Source organism: Dreissena polymorpha, chromosome 10 (genome assembly GCF_020536995.1).
Source record: "Dreissena polymorpha isolate Duluth1 chromosome 10, UMN_Dpol_1.0, whole genome shotgun sequence".
In the NCBI taxonomy this organism is placed as follows: Eukaryota; Metazoa; Mollusca; class Bivalvia; order Myida; family Dreissenidae; genus Dreissena; species Dreissena polymorpha.
Window position 1 is genome coordinate 84,596,834 of NC_068364.1, and position 16,015 is coordinate 84,612,848.

General features: G+C 36.4%; 2 protein-coding genes and 1 long non-coding RNA gene across 3 annotated transcripts in view; 2 read left to right on the top strand and 1 right to left on the bottom strand.

Annotated features, from left to right (window-relative positions):
* LOC127847368 (mucin-5AC-like) overlaps positions 1–16,015 on the top strand; it is a 117,631-nt gene that overhangs the window by 57,907 nt on the left and 43,709 nt on the right. The gene's annotated exons all lie outside the window — the stretch shown is intronic.
* LOC127847369 (L-rhamnose-binding lectin ELEL-1-like) overlaps positions 1–16,015 on the bottom strand; it is a 128,530-nt gene that overhangs the window by 31,125 nt on the left and 81,390 nt on the right. The window lies entirely within an intron of this gene.
* LOC127847370 (uncharacterized) lies at positions 222–2,203 on the top strand. Its single transcript, XR_008033944.1, has 3 exons — positions 222–305; positions 712–753; positions 2,133–2,203. It is a non-coding gene; the product is annotated as an uncharacterized LOC127847370 (long non-coding RNA).

Sequence of the window (16,015 nt, forward strand, 5' to 3'; positions counted from 1 at the left end):
TGTGTGCGTTGTCACGTGTGGTGTGGTGTGTCCAAAACTTTACCAAAACTTAAACGTTTGATCATAACTTTTGAAATATTGAAAACAGCAACTTGATATTTGGATTACATGCGTATCTCATAGTGCTGCAACAATACGCCAAAAACCGTATTGCAATATATTGTCGTTGTTATGAGGGAAGTATTGTTGACACTGGAATATTATGGTCTTCTTGAAATTATAGGTTGCCCTGATGTTGTATGCTGTTGAAAATGGTAAAGTCAATGAGTGGAAGGGAAGGCAGATGAAGGACATAGTAGTAGAAGGTTTGATTATAAGAATTTTATTAATATAATTCATTTTACTGAATTGGGATGGAGAATTTTTGATACTTTCTCTCCTATGGCTGTCAGTAAATTCGACTGAATGATCATTCTTCAGAACAAACAGAGCGCTTGAGAACAGACAAACGATGTAAAACATTGTTTGAAAGGCGGGGCCCTTGTTTTGGCCACGTTAATTCAATAAGTCTAAAATTTACGTGGTAAAAATAGGCAAACCTATTTTATGTGCCTTGAAAATTGTTTATCCTCTCAAAGAAATGCTAATGCAACAAAAATACTTTTAACAACCTTGAAGTATTGAAAATATTTACTGTCATATCAAGAGTGACTTCTGGTTATTTTTTTCTATAACTAGTTATTTCTAAAATAAAAAAATCATTTTTTACAGATTTACCTCTTCCAATTGAAGACGAAGATGGCCATCAAGAAGGTAAAATAGTTATTTATACCATAATAGATCATTGGCCTGTTCATTTGTATTATGAAAGTGGTCCATAACAGAGTCATTGTTATGGTAGCCCATTAAAAAAAAAAAAAGTATAGGAATACCTTAAGATTTGGACACCTTATGAAATAGTTTATATGCTCAATTAGACATTTCTGTTTCTGAGTTATTTTAATGATTTAAAGGATAAATAACTTAACTTGCAAGTATGAAGATTTTCTGATTTAAATTGTAAGCAGGTCTTATAACATATTTTAGTGGGGGATATGTGTGTTGTTATTTGTGTACATCTCATACCTTAAACCGAAAAGCATAAAAAAACACTTTTAGAAGTGCTTTGGAAAACAAAACATTTCCTTTGTTATTTCTGTTATCATATAATAAAGGCTCACCTATTGATGATAAAGACAAGACCCAAGTGTAGACTATATATTCTAGTACAATTTTCCATTGTCCAAGCAAATATATATTTATGCCACCCTTCGAAGAAGAGGGGGTATTTTGCTTTGCACATGTCGGTCTGTCGGTCGGTCCGTCCACCAGGTGGTTTCCGGATGATAACTCAAGAACGCTTGGGGCTAGGATCATGAAACTTCATAGGTACATTGATCATGACTTGCAGATGACCCCTATTGATTTTGAGGTCACTAGGTCAAAGGTCAAGGTCACAGTGACCCGAAATAGTAAAATGGTTTCTGGATGATAACTCAGAACGCATACGCCTAGGATCATGAAACTTCATGGGTAGATGATCATGACTCGCAGATGACCCCTACAGATTTGAGGTCCTAGGTCAAAGGTCAAGGTCACGGTGACCAGAATAGTAAAATGGTTTCCGGATGATAACTCAAGAACGCATACGGCTAGGATCATGAAACTTCATGGGTAGATTGATCATTACCGCAGATGACCCCTATTGATTTTGAGGTCAAGGTCACGGTGACCCGAAATAGTTAAATGGTTTTCGGATGATAACTCAAGAACGCTTTTGCCTAGGATCATGACACTTCATTAGTACATTGATCGTGACTCGCAGATAACCCCTATTGATTTTCAGGTCACTAGGTCAAAGGTCAGGTCACAGTGACAAAAAACGTATTCACACAATGGCTTCCACTACAACGGACAGCCCATATGGGGGGCATGCATTTTTCTATAGATTTCAGCAAGACCCACCAATGGATAATAGACATACAGAGACCCCACTGTTGAACATTATATTGTTTACAGGGCATTGAGGCAATGTTAAAGACAACCCACAGTCTAGAATCTATACAAGGAGTCAGAGCCTCTCATGATACAACAGGCCAGTGTTAACTGTGCTGATCATATGCAATCTACAGGTTTCACTTTGGTTCTTTCAGAGTCCATGTCAACTGCTGACAGTGAAGAGCCAGGCAGTCTGACCCATGATAGGAGGAGCCAAGTGAAGAGCAGCCAGTCTGACCCATGATAGGAGGGAGCCAAGTGAAGAGCCAGCCATCTGACCCATGGTATTTCTATTATCATATAATAAAGGCCCAACCTATTGATGATAAAGACATGACCCACTGTAGACTATATTCTAGTACAATTTTCCTGTTGTCCAGCCAATATATTTATGCCCCCCTTCGAAGAAGAGGGGGGATATTGCTTTGCTCATGTCAATCGGTCCGTCTGTCCACCAGGTGGTCGTCAGACGATACTCAAGAACGCTTGGGCCTAGGATCATGAAACTTCAATAGTACATTGATCATGACTTGCAGATGACCCCTTTTGATTTTGAGGTCAAAGGTCCAAGGTGACCCGAAATTGTACAATGGTTTCTGGATTATAACTCAAGAACGCATACGCCTAGGATCATGAAACTTCATAGTAGTTTGATCATGACTCGCAGATGACCCCTATTGATTTTGAGGTCACAAGGTCAAGGTCACGGTGACCCGAAATAGTAAAATGATTTTCGGATTATAACTCAAGAACGCTTTTTGCCTAGGATCATGACACTTCATATGTACATTGATCGTGACTTGCAGATGACCCCTATTGATTTCAGGTCACTAGGTCAAAGGTCAAGGTCACAGTGACAAAAAACGTATTCACACAATGGCTGCCACTACAACGGACAGGCCATATTGGGGGCATGCATGTTTTCTATAGATTTCAGCAAGAGAACCCACCAATGAATAATAGACATACAAGACCCACTGTTGACATTATATGTTTACAGTCATTGAGGCAACTGTTTGAAAGACACCACCACAGTCTAGAATCTGTACAGGAGTCAGAGCCTCTCGTGAATACAAACATGCCAGTGGTTGACTGTGCTTATCATATGCAATCTACAGGTTTCACTTGGTTCTTTCAGAGTCCATGTCAACTGCTGCCAGTGAAGGGCCAGCCAGTCTGACCCATGAGAAATGAGGCAGCCCAAATCCTCAAGGTATGAACTAAATTTGAAGACGGGTTTCTCTGCATTTTCTATCATTATGTGACAGAGTCTTATGTCATGACTGTATTAAAGTAAATGAGTAGTCCAAGTCAAGTGTGATGCTCTAGACGACCTCCTCTGTGATCTACAGGGTTACAACAATGTGCTTGTAAAAGTCCTGGTAAAGTACAAAGTAGGCAGTTTGCTATGGAAGTTATGTTAAGTACTGTTCTTCCAAGAAATGATGTTCTGCGAACTGTCAGTTCTTATATTGTGTGAAAAATTGTTTTAAACTGGTGTTAAAACAGTTCAGTTCATTTTACCTCCTAACATGTTCAGGTTTTGTGCATTTTTATCAGGAAAACCTTGCTCTACAATATTCAATCATTGTATCACTTGCGGTGTTTCTGCCGTGAAATTTTACTGTTGGGGACCCTTTAGGATTACAAAAGTGGGGACAAAAGAAAAAATATGGGGACACAGAAATATTTTTGTAGCAGAATTAATGTGTGGAAACTAATAACCTTTAACTTGATTAAACTTGCTTAAACTTCTAACAGTCAGGTTGTAACATTGTTATTAAAACTGGAACATTCAAACAACTTTTAACACTGTCAAACAGTTGTCACAATTTTACAAAACTTTGAACAGATTTATGGTCATTGGACTCCGCATGGCATGTCAAAGTACTTGTTCGATAATTAGAAATACCGATAGTAAGGCGTTTTCTTTTTTGCTTTATGCACAATCTGCATGTCATTTTGTTGTTGTCAAACAGTGACCAGGACATTTTTGAAGCCAATTTTCTTGTAATGTACGTTTTAAGGGCAGACTTTTTCGTAATTGCTAAACAATGTAGGGACTTGGGAAGACTCTGTTGGGTTAAACAACCCAACAAGTCTTCCCATTTTCTAATTTTACTTGCCGGAGGAAAAAAAATAAATGGATTTTTTTTTCTCTGGCCTGTCACTTTAAGCCATTTTGATAGTTTCGGAAATTTCTTGATATCTGATTGGTTGTTATAATCTCAACTTACCAATGAAATAGAGTGTTAATATTAAATAAATTAACCATTGGACTGCGAAATGAGTTTATGTACAATGAAATAGTTTGTTCTGGTTACACACATTCACTCGATTACTTTACCGACTTACAACTTGAATCGATTAGTTTTTATTTCTAATTCATGTGCGCCCGCGACCCATATACAGAAAACGGGTGGGGGACAAATATTTGTTTTTTGCGACAATAACACAAGGGCGCATCCACGGCAGAACCTGACTTGTTATGTTGATACTTTGTTGCAAGGATCAATTCAGTAGAAAAGTCAACAAAATAAACGGCTTACAGTCACTGACCAAATGAGTTTGCTGCCTTAGAGTGTATATTTTCCAAAAAATATTTGGAAAATTCCCCTCTTGGAAGTGTAGTTCAATTTTAATAATCATACCTCGTTTAAATAATTCACAGAAAAGCCAAAAAAATGTTGATCTTTGAACATAAACTAACATGTTGAGGACAAAAAAGTTGGAATAATGTTTTGCTCTGTGTATGTGAATTATGGTGTGTAATCAAACACTTGATTTTGTATGTTACCTGCTTAGAATTGAAATTTCCCCTTTTATGCGTGAATTATCCCCCCTCTTCAGGGGACCCGACCCCTTTCCCCCAAAACTGAAAAAAACACTGACATGATACTCATTGCTATTTATTTTTATATCTATCTTGTTTTTAGGGACAGGGACAAGAAAAGGAATGAAACGAAGTGGGCCAGCGAAGAGAACATATGTTTCATGAACTTTTTTAGAGATGAATTAAGAGAAAAAATAATGCCATCTGGCTCCAAAAATAATGGGGTCCCTAAAAATACTTACCGGAAGAACAGTGGCCCAGATAAGGGCAAGGGTCCATAACATTATTATGAAAAAACCAAAAATGGAAAAAGAATTGTTGAACTGTGGAATATGTTTATGCCCCTGGTAGGGTGGCATATAGCAGTTGAACTGTCCGGTCAGTCAGTCAGTCTGTCCATCTGGCCGAAAACTTATATGGCCATAACTTTTTCAATATTGAACATAGCAACTTGATATTTATACCCTATTACAATTGGTAATGGGGGCTATATAGGAGTCACGTTTGTCGGTCGTCCCGATATTTCATCCGATCTTCACCAAACTTGGTCAGTAGTTGTATGTAGATAATGTCTAGGTCAGTTTGAATATGGGTCATGCCAGGTCAAAAACTAGGTCATGGGGTCACTTAGTATGTTTTAAACTGTAAGTTTGTACGGACCATAGCTATGTCATTTATTGTTACATTTTTAAATGACTCGGTACATTTGTTCACCATCATGGAACGGTGTGTCGCGTTAAAAAAAATTACGTCAATATCTCAAAGGTCAAGGTCACACTTGGGAGTTCAAAGGTCAAATGCTTGTCCGGGCCATAGCTTTGTTTTTTATTGTGAGATTTTAAAATCATTTGGCACATTTGTTCACCATCATTGAACAGTGTGTCGGGGCGAAAGAATTACGTCGATATTTCCAAGAACAAGGGCACAATTTGAGTTTAAAGGTAAAAAATGGCCATAATTGAGCTTGTCTGGGCAATAACTATGTTGTTTATTGTGCGATTTTAAAATCGTTGGCTCTTTTGTTCACCATCATTTGACGGTGTGTCCGCGCGAAAGAATTATGTCGATATCTCCAAGGTCAAGTTCGTAGTTTTAGTTCAAAGGTCAAAAATGGCAATAAATTATCTTGTCTGGGCCATAAATATGTCATTCATTGTAAGATTTTAAAATGACTGTACATCAATTTTGTTCAAAGTCATTGGAAGGCTTGTCATGTGAAAGAATTCAAGAGTTCAAAGGTCAAAATGGCTATAAATGATAATGGCATAATGATTCTTAAAAAATCGCCATAAATTGTATTATCTTGTTTTGTGAAGACAGCATACAAAATAATCAATCAATCAATGCGGTATGTGGGGGTAACAGACAAAGCTCCAGTTGGCATGCATGTGCATCTTGTGAAGCTGCACATATTGAGTGGTGAAAAGTGAAGGTCAAGGTAATTCTTCAAGGTTAAATGTTAAATATATTGCTTTTGTCCGTCCGTCTGAAAACTTTAAAATTGTGCCATAACTTTTGAGCTCACCTGAGTGCAACATGCTCATGGTGAGCTTTTGTGATTGCCTTTTGTGCGTTGTATGTCGTCAACATTTTGCCTTGTGAACACTCTAGATTCCACATTTATTGTCTGATCTTCATGAAATTTTGCAGAACATTTGTCACATTGATACCTCGACTGAGTTCGAAACTGGGTCATGCTGGGTCAAAAATTAGGTCACTAGGTAAAAAAAAACAACAAAAAAAACTTGTGAACACTGTACAAGTCCAATCTTCATGTAACTTTGTCAAAATGTTTGTCTAAATGATATTTTGGTTGAGTTAAAAATTGGTTCCGGTCCGTTGAAAAACATGGCCGCCAGGGGCGGGGCAGTAAAAAATGTCCTTATATGGCTATAGAGAAACCTTGTGAACACTTTAGAAGTCAAAATGTTTGCCTTATCATCATGAAACTTAATCAAAACATTGGTTTTATTTATATTTTGGACGAGTTCGAAAATGGTCCAGATCAGTGAAAAAACATGGCCGCCAAGGGGCGGGGGAGTTTTTCTTATATGTCTTTAGTTAAACATTGCTAACACTCTAGAGGCCACATTTATTGTCCATTCTTCATGAAATTTGGTCAGAAGTTTGGTCTCAATGATATCTTAGACGAGCTGAAAATGGTTACGTTTGCTTGAAAAACATGGCTGCCAAAGGGCGGGGCATTTTTCCTTATATGGCTATAGTAAAACGTTGTGAACACTCTAGAGGCCACATTTATTGTCCAATCTTCATGAAATTTGGTCAGAATATTTGTCTCATTAATATCTTGGATGGGTTTGAAAATTATTATGTTTGCTTGAAAAACATGGCTGCCATGGGGCGGGGCATTTTTCCTTATAAAAATGGCTATTGTAAAATCTTGTTAACACTCTTGAGGCCACATTTATTTTCCGATCTTCATGAAACTTGGTCAGAATATTCATCCCAAAAAATATCGTGGACAAGTTAAAAAATGATGCTGGTTGGTTGAAAAACATGTCCGCCAGGGGGTGGGGCATTTTACCTTATATGGCTATAGTAAAACTTTGTTAACACTCTAGAGGCCACATTTATTTTCTTATCTTCATGAAACTTGGTCAGAAGATTTGTCCTAATGATTTCTTGGATTAGTTCAAAAATAGTTTTGTTTGCTTAAAAAACATGGCCACCAGGGGGCGGGGCATTTTTCCTAATATGGTTATGTATCATGCTTTACTAAAACATTGTTAACACTCTGTAGGCCACATTTATTTTCCGATTATTATGAAACTTGGTCAGATGATTTGTCCTAATGATATCTTGGATGAGTTCAAAAATGGTTCTAGTTGGTGGAAAAACATGGCCGCTAAGGGGGGCGTGTCATTTTTCCTTATATGGCTAAAGTAAAACCCTGTTAAAACTCTAGAAGCCATATTTATTGTACGATCATCATGACACTTTGTCAGAAGATTTGTCCCAATGATATTTGGACAAGTTTGAAATTGGTTCCAGTTGCTAAGAAAAACATGGCCACCAGTGGGCGGGGCATTTTTCCTTATATGAACTTATAAATCTTCTTGAAACTTTGTCAGTATATTAGTTTAAATGATATCTTGGATGTGTATTTCAAGTTGACATTTAAAGCTTTAACTTTGTATGATTCTAAATATGTGTCAATGCTGTCAGTTGAATTTTGAAATGTGAAGTTTTACATTTTTTGTAGATTAAATAATTTGTAAAATGTTGCAGTTTCGTCAATCAGTTTTATAAGACATTGAGCTTTAAATATGATGCAGATTGTAAGATTCTTAATATCTTTCAATATTGTGGATAAGTTTGAGATATCAAGCTTTGAATTTTATGCAAAGTGTATGATTTTAAAATGTTTTAATGGTGTTGATCCGTGTAATGAAGATTGCATAATTTTTATGTTTTAATTCTGTCTATTGGTTTTCAAAATGAAAGACTTTGATTTTGTAAGTGCACTTTTATCTCCTGAAAGATTCTTTTCTAGTGTTTAGTTTATATTTTAAGGCTGTTTGCAAACTCGAAGTGAAAACAGTTCTATTACAATTTGGTAAGGACATGACATTGCATATCTGATTTTAAAATGTACTTTGCTGGCAACGTGTAATTTTCTGAAATGTCTTAGTAAGACTGTTGTTTGCAATCAAAAGGTCTGTGCTTCATATCCAGGGTAATGCATGTTTTTTGTCCAAATTTATGTCGATTCAGACATTGTTCTATGTAAATATGGGGTTTGCTTGAAGGTTCAGTCTATTTTTATGTCCCTCACTATAGTAGTGGGGGACATATTGTTTTTGTCCTGTCTGTTGGTTGGTTGGTTGGTTGATCTGTTTACGCCAACTTTAACATTTTGCAATAACTTTTGCAATATTGAAGATAGCAACTTGATATTTGGCATGCAAATGCATCTCATGAAGCTGCACATTTTGATTGGTGAAAGGTCAAGGTCATCCTTCAAGGTCAGAGGTCAAATATATGTGGCCAAAATCGCTCATTTTATGAATACTTTTGCAATATTGAAGATAGCAACTTGATATTTGGCAAGCATGTGTATCTCATTGAGCTGCACATTTTGAGTGGTGAAAGGTCACGGTCATCCTTCAAGGTCAGAGGTCAAATATATGTGGCCCAAATCGCTTATTTTATTAATACTTTTGCAATATTGAAGATAGCAACTTGAAATTTGGCATGCATGTGTATCTCATGGAGCTGCAAATTTTGAGTGTTGAAAGGTCAAAGTCATCCTTCAAGGTCAGAGGTTAAATATATGTGGCCCAAATCGCTTATTTTATGAAAACTTTTGCACTATTAAAGATAGTAACTTGATATTTGGCATGCATATGTATCTCATAGAGCTGCACATTTTGAGTGGTGAAAGGTCAAGGTCATCCTTCAAGGTCAAATATATGGGTCAAAATTGCTCATGTTATGTTACTTCTGCAATATTGAAGCTAGCAATTTTATATTTGACATGCATGTGTATCTCATGGAGCTGCACATTTTGAGTGGTGAAGGGTCAAGGTCATCCTTCAAGGTCAAACGTTATATACGGGGACATGGGTTTCACAAACGCATCTTGTTGCGTATGTAATTAATTTTGCTTAATTTTTGTGATCCCCCGCCAACAGCGGAGGGATATTAATTTGGCGTTGTCCGTCTTTCCGTCTGTCCGTCTGGCACTTTTGTGTCCGGAACCATATCTTGGAAGTGCTTTGGCAGATTTCATTGAAACTTGGTATGAGTATATATATGGATAAGAGGATGATGCACGCCAAATGGCATTGTACATCCTTGAATAATAGCGGAGTTATGACCCTTTGTATTTGAAAAAATGCTTTTTTTGTGTGTCCAGAGCCGTAACTTGTATCCAGAAGTATAATGGCGGGGGATATCAATTCAACGAATTTGCTTGTTAAATCAGTTTTTATTTTCATGATAATCATTTAGTTCGTACTGCAACTTATGATGGATTGTTACTACTATCTCCAGTTATTTGTTTGTCATGGGTCCGTCACCATTTATCTCTTATTAGCTCATCTATTTTTTGAAAAAAAATTATGAGCTATTGTCATCACCTTGGCGTCGGCGTTGGTGTCCGGTTAAGTTTTGCGTTTAGGTCCACTTTTCTCAGAAAGTATCAATGCTATTGCATTCAAACTTGGTACACTTACTTACTATCATGAGGGGATTGGGCAGGCCAAGTAAGATAACTCTGGCGTGCATTTTGACAGAATTATGTGCCCTTTTTATACTTAGAAAATTGAAAATTTTGGTTAAGTTTTGTGTTTAGGTCCATTTTATTCCTTAAGTATCAAAGCTATTGCTTTCATACTTGCAACACTTACTAACTATCATAAGGGGACTGTGCAGGCAAAGTTATGTAACTCTGACTGGCATTTGGACGGAATTATGGGCCCTTTATACTTAGAAAATTGAAAATTTTGTTAAGTTTTGTGTTTTGGTCCACTTTACCCCTAAACTATCATAAATATTGCTTTCGTACTTCGAACACTCGCATACTATCATAATGGTACAGTAAAAGGACAAGTTGCATAACTCTTGTTGTCATTTTTACGGAATTATGGCCCTTTTTTGACTTAGTAACTTTGAATATATGGTTAAATTTTGTGTTTTGATCCACTTTACTTCTAAAGTATCAAGGCTATTGCTTTCAAACTTCAAATACTTTCATGCTATCATGAGGTTACTGTACCTGGCAAGTTGAATTTTACCTTGACCTTTGAATGACCTTGACTCTCAAGGTCAAATTATTAAATTTTGCAAAAAATGCCATAACTTCTTTATTTATGATTAGATTTGATTGATACTTTTACAAAACTACTCTTACCTGACATACCACAATAGACTCCACCCAAACCATTCCCCGTGCCCTGCCCCCCTCCCCCCCCTTAATTTTTTTTTTTTTAAGATCATCTCACAAATGACCACCACACCCTCACACTATACCCCCGACCCCACCCCCCAATTTTTTTTTAAGCGGTTATTATTTTTATTATTTTATGTTTGAAATACCGTCCAACCATCGCACCCAAGAATCCCCCCCACAACCCCCCCCCCCCCCCCGGAATCCCCCTTATTGTTGTTTTTTTTGTGTTTTTTTTTAAGATCATCTCACAAATGACCATCATCCCCTCACACTATAACCCCCCCCCCCCCCCAATTTTTTTTGTGAAACTTAAAAAACAAAAATATTTATTTTTATTATTTTATGTTTGAAATACCGTCCAACCATCGCACCCAAGAATCCCCCACCCCTCCTCCCCGATTTTATTTTATTATTGCATTTTTTTCCCCGCATTTTTGGAAGATAATGTAATAAATGTCCACACCACCACACTATACACCCCTCTTCACTCCACCCCTCCCTCTTTTGTGATTGAAAATGAAAGTCCCTTCACCTTTAAAAAGAAAATAGATGAGCGGTCTGCACCCGCAAGGCGGTGCTCTTGTATAATACTTGAATTGAGCATTTCACAATCTGACAATCATGCATATCATTTATTAGTTTCATAATAAAACGTCTGACAAGGGTCAGATAATTTTAACATATATTGTTGTTATAATTTGTCATGTGTTGTATGAATAAATGACACTTCCATGATAGAGAAAATTTAAATATATTTTTAGAGACATTTGTAAAATGAAAATGAAATAACTATACATTTTACAGTGGCTAGTCGTACGGCTAGACAAGAGGCTAGCCGCACGGCCCCGTACGGGTAGACAATAGGTTTGCCGTACGGCTCTGTACGTATAGCCTTTCCTATGGATATTGTCTAAGTTAAAGACAACCATTTTCAGTGAACTGATATATTGCTTGTATGAAACCATATATTTATCCATTGTCTGAACGACAATTAAATTATTTGTGTGACTCCATTTCTGAGCAGTACCTTGGCCGTCATTGAATTTCATAATATCGATGCCGCAACTAATTAAAACAGTTTTCACTCCTTACATAGGAAAGTCGTCTTATCAAAGAATCAAATTAGAAACCGATTTAAATTGTGTGTAAGTCAATTTCTAGAACGTAACTTTGACGGCTGTCGTCATTAAATTTCAAAATATCGATGCCGCAACTCTTTAATACAGGTTTTTCACGCCTTAGGAACGTCGACTAATTAATGAATCAAATAAGCAACCGTATGACATGAAAGGAAGCCGTGAAAGATGAAGAATTTTTAAAGCGAGATTATACGATTTTTTCAAATATTTATTAATTTACATAAAATGTGTATAAAAAAAAAACAACTTATTAAACATATATTTGAACATAAACTTAAATAAAAGTTAAGAAGAACATGTGTCGATATATGCAAAATAAGCCAGATATTAAATTCTGAAATCGAAAATGTATGTACAGTCGAATTCGCCAGCATGTAAATCGTGCATGTACGATGTGAATCTAAATTTAGTTTAACGGTTCATTTTTAGTGTGAGCGTCAGCTAACGCTAATGTTTTTGCAAATCGGTATGTGCGTAGAAGCCTTAAATGGGCCTTTTCACAGATTTTGACATGTTTTTAAGTTTGTCATTAAATGCTTTATATTGATGAATGTAAACATTGGATTTTTAACGCTCCAGAAAAAAATCAAAAATAAAATTTAAAAATGGAAAAAAAGAAGCCCGTACAAGGGCTCGAACCAGTGACCCCCGGAATCCTGGAGTAAAAAAACGCTTTAGCCTAATGAGCTATCCTGCCAAGCATACATGAGAGGTGTATTCTATACCTGATATAAGCAATCTTCGTAGTTTCACAAATTTAAACGATAACAACAGAACTCTCCAAATTATTCAATCGTTTCGCGTTGCAACGCTCTATAATTTTTAGGTTTTTAAATCGTGAAAAGATGCATATAATGGCTATATTAGACCATGGTGAATGTTCAGTAATACTGATTCCTCACAAATATCATAACTAAAACGAAAATTTGCGAATCTGAAACAACTATTTTCAATTTTGTCAATTTACCAAACCGTGAAAAGATCCCTTTAACTATGACATGGAAAGACAACCACTGTCCGTTGCAGCAGACTACACATTCTTCTAGCGTCTGCTAGGAAAGATAACCACCACATTTGCCTGTTTATAGTCCACCACTCACTGGTGCACTGCAGTTGGTGTATATGAGTAATAGAGTTTAACAGCTTGTAAGACGATATTGGCCAGTCTAGTGTTTATCATTGAAAATCTGCACATACTGGCTGCTTTCAGAGAAAACAGGGCTTAATGCATGTCAAATAAGATAAGCCTGTGCATACTGATTAGCTTGTGCAATGCAAACACGCTAAACAAGGACGACATGTCGTATTTTATAATGTTTAAAGGGTCTCTTGTACTGGGATGACAATTTATGCATAAGCATTTAGCCCTGTTTTCCCAAAACGAAGCTAAAAATTTATTTTTTATTAATGATTTAAAAAAAACCATCTGAACCTGTGCTTTAAGACACACTCTTTATAATTTTGAATGGATTGTGTCCATTCAAAACTTGCAATATAAAAAGCTATAACATAATTTTTTAAACTGATGTGCGTCTAAACTTATACAACAACGAACACCTACAGTGACGTCAGCGCTTTGATAAATTCCTGCAACCATTTATTCGCCACACGAACACTAACTAAAAATACGAATGCTTCAGTTATAGGCTACTATTCCATCTGTCCGCAACCGCATATCCGCATCCGCAAAAAATAAAACAAGTAAAAATGCACTGCACTTATTCCATTCATCCGTATCCGCACGCGAATAGGCGTCCGCAATAGAACGCTCAAGTGAGCATTCTTGGGCTACTATTCCATCTATCTGTAAATGTATCCGTATCCGCAAAATATACGGACGCTATATTCCATTTATCCGCATACGTCGAACGTATCTTTATTTTTGTATATGGATAAAACTAAAAATTATAATTATTGAGATAATTATAATGAAGGACAAGCTGCTAAGCGTGAATTTAAGTAGATATAAGGTACAAATCATCGTTCTGTCCGTAAAAGGATACAAATGGTAAATACCTGAAACATCTTCTTTTAGTGCCTTGGCTATGATTTTCCATACATTTAAACTTTAAAGTATAATCAGAGTCACGATATGCAGAACTGCGTTGGTTGTATAATTCCGGGTATTTTTTCACGAATTCGATAGATTTTCAGTTTATTTTTTAGATGACAGCTACTCTCATCGTGCTAAATGCCGTCCCTATCTCGTCCGCATCCGTTTGCGGATAAATGGAATATAGCGTCCGTATAACGATTTTGCGGATACTGACGCGGATACGGATGCGGATGCGGATTGGTGGAATACTAGCCTTATTTTAGGAAAATATGTACGAAATATCTTCGTCACAATCGGCTCGGGCGCTTATTTGTCTTTGCTGCATATTACTGATTAACAGCACTAAATGACAATTCTATACTTTATAAGCCGTACGGCTAGACAATCTCAATAGGAAAGGCTATAATACGTACAGCGCCGTAAGGCTAGCCTATTGTCTAGCCGTACGGGGCCGTACGGTTAGCCTCTTGTCTAGCCGTACGGGACTGTACGACTAGCCACTGCCTTTAGTTATTGGAGGTTCTTATGTATTATACCCAGTCGCAAGTGTTATAGGCTATACTCAAATCTTTTCGTCCGTCTGTTATTGGATACTGTGATGGGTTATGTATCACATTCAATGTTTTTTTTTTGTTTATAAGACAAAATCAGATTTTTTTTCAAAATACCTTCCTTTTAACTAATTTGAAAGCATTTTTACAGGTCCATTCTTGCGAAGCAATAATGCAAGTTAAAAAACTGGTTTTACAAGTCCCTATTCGATATTTATGACATAACTATGACTAAAATCTTCAGAATAGTTCAAAGCACGAAATGAATATCTTTCTGTTGGACATGAGGAAGTGGACCGAATATCGATGACTGGATCATTTTCCACGAAGGCACATAAAACTACAGTAAAGTTCCGCTACTTTCAGCTTGGTCTTAATAGCATGTCGGACTTCATAATTAACAGGGTATTTTGTTCTTTATTCAATACTTTGGGACCATGCAATCTTGAAAAATTGCAATTTACAGTGTTCAATGTGGTCTTAATAGCGGTACTCTTCTTGTACTAGGAATCGCTGCGTGTTTTAGTCATTATCTTTGAAATCCTTTTCGAAGCTATCATAAAAAACATTTATACTCGTGTCACGCCAGGGTGACATCACGTCAGGTTTAAACACAATAAGTAAATACATATTGTTATAACGTTTAAATATTCGTTTGACTTCTATTTTTCATTTCAATTTAATAATCCTATAAATGTTTTGTTTTTGGTTGTCATATCTATTTACCATTAACGATCCGCAACTGTTTTACCTTTACGTATCTTTGCAATGAAACTGTTATAGCGACAACTGTTTCATTATAGCTGCTTGCATCACACGGACACCACTGTTATATAATTCAATGATTTCTACAAGGATGATTCTATCCTACATTATCTCAATTGTTTAACCAAGGACATTGTGCTTTTAAAAGTTCCGGCGACTACAAAATCACGCAACAGGAGAAAATAACACGATACGTAGTCAAATAATGCAAAAATTCAAAAAAATATTAAAATAACATTAAACACATATTTAGTTCACCATTGTGTCATTCCCTCTGTAAAATGAATTCGACTCAAAATGTTATTAAATGTATTATGCAAGGAAACCATGCAGAGCGATTCATGCATAGGCCACACAAATACAAACAAATCTGATCGTGAGGATTTAATATATAAAGTTTGAGGTCGAGAAGATCTTAACCACAATTCTAATGCGAGTGTCGCAAGATATAACTATGCTCAAGGCCAACTCATTTTTTAGCAAACAATGTTTCGTATTTCAAGTGACACTATCTCAGGGACCCGGTATGTCGGTATAAAGTATCACAGAGTATACATATATAAAAAAATAATTGGGTCATGGGGACCCAGATACGAGGTTTAAAGTAAAAAAATGTATATGTTATTTGTCTGCAGAAATAACTAGATATATTAAGTTTTGAGTTATATATAGGTTGTTGAAGGTAATTCGCATAAAACACGCTATTTTTCAGTTGGATACTAGCATGGGAAAGGGAAGTACCCAACACTCCGGAAATATATCACAGACCCTATATTTAAC